Consider the following 4684-nt stretch of genomic DNA (forward strand, 5'->3'; position numbering starts at 1 on the left):
GTTGGTTAACGAATTGTCAGGTTTGGGCTTGGTTAACCATTTGCCCGGGCCGGGTTGGTTAGCGAATTGTCATGGTTGGGTTGGTTAACGAATTGTCGGGTTTGGGCTTGGTTGAAGATTTGCCCGAGCAGGGTGGGTGAACACATTGTCAGGAGCGTGCGCAGTTGGTTCACGAAACTGCCTGTTCCGGGTTTCTAGAGCATTGTCAGGCCCGGCCGGCCGGGTTAGCGGCTTGCCAGACCCAACTTGACGAAATTCAGTGCAGCGCGGGTAATCGGCGGGAGTAACTATGACTCTCTAAGGAGGGGGGCCCATGGGCCAGCAAGGAGTTTCTGATGAACATCGGCCGGGACATTTTGACGGCGGGGCAAGACGTAGTTGTTATTGAGGGTGAAGGGTTTGTCCTCAGCTGGTTGATTGTCGAATAGTCGGGGCTGCCGGGCCGGTTACCGATTTGCCCGGCCGGCTTGGTTAACCATTTGCCCGAGCCGGGTTGGTTACCGAATTGTCAGGGTTGGGCTTGGTTAACCATTTGCCCGAGCCGGGTTGGTTAATGAATTGCCATGGCCGGGTTGATTAACGCATTGTCAGGGTTGGGCTTGGTTAACGATTTGCCCGAGCAGGGTGGGTGAACGCATTGTCAGGAGCGTGCGCGGTTGGTTCACGAAACTGCCTGTTCCGGGTTTCTAGAGCGTTGTCAGGCCCGGCCGGCCGGGTTAGCGGGTTGCCAGACCCAACTTGACGAAATTCAGTGCGGCGCGGGTAAACGGCGGGAGTAACTATGACTCTCTTAAGGTAAGGAGGGGGGCCCATGGGCCAGCAAGGAGTTTCTGATGAACATCGGCCGGGGCATTTTGACGGCGGGGCAAGAACTAGTTGTTATTGAGGGCGAAGGGTTTGTCCTCAGCTGGTTGATTGTCGAATTGTCGGGACTGCCGGGCCGGTTAACGATTTGCCCGGCCGGCTTGGTTAACCATTTGCCCGAGCCGGGTTGGTTAATGAATTGCCATGGCCGGGTTGGTTAACGCAGTTTCAGGGTTGGGCTTGATTAACGATTTGCCCGAGCAGGGTTGGTTAATGAATTGCCATGGCCGGGTTGGTTAACGCAGTTTCAGAGTTGGGCTTGATTAACGATTTGCCCGAGCAGGGTTGGCTAACGCATTGTCAGGAGCGTGCGCGGTTGGTTCACGAAACTGCCTGTTCCGGGTTTCTAGAGCGTTGTCAGGCCCGGCCGGCCGGGTTAGCGGCTTGCCAGACCCAACTTGACGAAATTCAGTGCGGCGCGGGTAAACGGCGGGAGTAACTGTGACTCTCTTAAGGTAAGGAGGGGGGGCCCATGGGCCAGCAAGGAGTTTCTGATGAACATCGGCCGGGACATTTTGACGGCGGGGCAAGAACTAGTTGTTATTGAGGGCGAAGGGTTTGTCCTCAGCTGGTTGATTGTCGAATAGTCGGGGCTGCCGGGCCGGTTACCGATTTGCCCGGCCGGCTTGGTTAACCATTTGCCCGGGCCGGGTTGGTTAACGAATTGTCAGGTTTGGGCTTGGTTAACCATTTGCCCGGGCCGGGTTGGTTAGCGAATTGTCATGGTTGGGTTGGTTACCGAATTGTCGGGTTTGGGCTTGGTTGAAGATTTGCCCGAGCAGGGTGGGTGAACACATTGTCAGGAGCGTGCGCAGTTGGTTCACGAAACTGCCTGTTCCGGGTTTCTAGAGCATTGTCAGGCCCGGCCGGCCGGGTTAGCGGCTTGCCAGACCCAACTTGACGAAATTCAGTGCAGCGCGGGTAATCCGCGGGAGTAACTATGACTCTCTAAGGAGGGGGGCCCATGGGCCAGCAAGGAGTTTCTGATGAACATCGGCCGGGACATTTTGACGGCGGGGCAAGACGTAGTTGTTATTGAGGGTGAAGGGTTTGTCCTCAGCTGGTTGATTGTCGAATAGTCGGGGCTGCCGGGCCGGTTACCGATTTGCCCGGCCGGCTTGGTTAACCATTTGCCCGAGCCGGGTTGGTTACCGAATTGTCAGGGTTGGGCTTGGTTAACCATTTGCCCGAGCCGGGTTGGTTAATGAATTGCCATGGCCGGGTTGATTAACGCATTGTCAGGGTTGGGCTTGGTTAACGATTTGCCCGAGCAGGGTGGGTGAACGCATTGTCAGGAGCGTGCGCGGTTGGTTCACGAAACTGCCTGTTCCGGGTTTCTAGAGCGTTGTCAGGCCCGGCCGGCCGGGTTAGCGGGTTGCCAGACCCAACTTGACGAAATTCAGTGCGGCGCGGGTAAACGGCGGGAGTAACTATGACTCTCTTAATGGGCCAGCAAGGAGTTTCTGATGAACATCGGCCGGGGCATTTTGACGGCGGGGCAAGAACTAGTTGTTATTGAGGGCGAAGGGTTTGTCCTCAGCTGGTTGATTGTCGAATTGTCGGGACTGCCGGGCCGGTTAACGATTTGCCCGGCCGGCTTGGTTAACCATTTGCCCGAGCCGGGTTGGTTAATGAATTGCCATGGCCGGGTTGATTAACGCATTGTCAGGGTTGGGCTTGGTTAACGATTTGCCCGAGCAGGGTGGGTGAACGCATTGTCAGGAGCGTGCGCGGTTGGTTCACGAAACTGCCTGTTCCGGGTTTCTAGAGCGTTGTCAGGCCCGGCCGGCCGGGTTAGCGGGTTGCCAGACCCAACTTGACGAAATTCAGTGCGGCGCGGGTAAACGGCGGGAGTAACTATGACTCTCTTAATGGGCCAGCAAGGAGTTTCTGATGAACATCGGCCGGGGCATTTTGACGGCGGGGCAAGAACTAGTTGTTATTGAGGGCGAAGGGTTTGTCCTCAGCTGGTTGATTGTCGAATTGTCGGGACTGCCGGGCCGGTTAACGATTTGCCCGGCCGGCTTGGTTAACCATTTGCCCGAGCCGGGTTGGTTAATGAATTGCCATGGCCGGGTTGATTAACGCATTGTCAGGGTTGGGCTTGGTTAACGATTTGCCCGAGCAGGGTGGGTGAACGCATTGTCAGGAGCGTGCGCGGTTGGTTCACGAAACTGCCTGTTCCGGGTTTCTAGAGCGTTGTCAGGCCCGGCCGGCCGGGTTAGCGGGTTGCCAGACCCAACTTGACGAAATTCAGTGCGGCGCGGGTAAACGGCGGGAGTAACTATGACGAGCCGGGTTGGTTAACGAATTGTCAGGGTCAGGTTAGTTAACGAATTGCCAGGGTCTGGTTGGTTACCGAATTGTCCGGCCGGGTTGGTGCACTCATTGCCAGGACAGGGTTGGTTGACGAATTGCCCGTCCTGGTTGGTTAACGAATTGCCAGGGTCTGGTTGGTTACCGAATTGTCCGGCCGTGTTGGTGCACTCATTGCCAGGACAGGGTTGGTTGACGAATTGCCCGTCCTGGTTGGTTAACGAATTGCCAGGGTCTGGTTGGTTACCGAATTGTCCGGCCGGGTTGGTGCACTCATTGCCAGGACAGGGTTGGTTAACGAATTGTCAGGGTCAGGTTGGTTAACGAATTGCCATGGCCGGGTAGGTTAACGAATTGCCAGAGCCAGCTTGGTTAACGAATTGTCCGGCCGGGTGGTTAACGAATTGTCCCGGCCAGGTTGGTTAACGAATTGCCAGAGCCAGCTTGGTTAACGAATTGTCCGGCCGGGTTGGTGCACTCATTGCCAGGACAAGGTTGGTTAACGAATTGCCCGGTTCCGAATGGTTAACGAATTGCCCGGTCCCGTTCGGTTCACGAATTGCCCGCCCGCTGATTGTTAACTTTTCGCACCGGCGGGGGATGGCTTGGGTAACGAGCCTCCAAGATCTGTCGGTTAACCATTTGCCCGGTGGCAATTCGTTAACCAAGTCCGCTCCGGAAGTCTGGATGGGGGTCGGATTTGCCGGCCGAGGCCGACCCGGAGTTCCAGAGGCTCGGCCGCCGGGGTCAGATTCGGCCGCCCCTTTGACACATGCAATTTCTGTACGGGGGCATTGGCGGGGTTCCTGCAGATATATAGGGAGGCCGTTTTCACGAGTTGTTGAAGTATTCGGTAGATGGCACCGGCCTCCCCAATTGGTTAACCCGGGCCACGCGGCAGCTTTTCCGCACGATTCCGAAGATTGCCGGTATGGATTTTCGGACAAATACCCAATTGCGGAAGTCTGTCAGCGGGACCTATTCGCAGGCCCATGCCGGCCGAGGGGCGGCATTTTCCGTTTGACTACCGGTGCTCCGGCCGCCGAATGGAAACCTTGCCCGAATGAATTTCTGACAAAGTCCCGAGGCGGGAGCCAGTAAGGGGACGTATTCGGCGGGCCGTGCCGGCCGAGCGGCGGCATTTTCGGAGGGACAACCGCAGGTCCCGCCGTCGATCCGAGACCTTGGCTGAAGAGTCGAAAGTAATCTAAGTCCCGACTCGGAAGTCAGAATGAAGGCGACTTCGGGGCCCTCCTGCCGACCGAGGCGGCCGATCGACGGCGGCACTACCGGAGGGCCGCCCGCCGAGCCAGCCGCGTGCCCTCGGCGCCACGCCGGTTAACCAATTGCCGTCGGAAGCCTGTGAAGGTCGGATCTGCCCCGTCGGGCGGGCCCGAGGTGCCCCGCGACCGGCATGAGCTCCGGGCGTCGTGCCGCCGGTTTGACACATGTCATTGTTGCACGGTCTGTCGCGGCTCTGGTTAACGAGTTAGGCCCGGAAGTC

This window comes from Mobula birostris, unplaced genomic scaffold (assembly GCF_030028105.1).
Source record: "Mobula birostris isolate sMobBir1 unplaced genomic scaffold, sMobBir1.hap1 scaffold_1465, whole genome shotgun sequence".
Classification (NCBI taxonomy): domain Eukaryota; kingdom Metazoa; phylum Chordata; class Chondrichthyes; order Myliobatiformes; family Myliobatidae; genus Mobula; species Mobula birostris.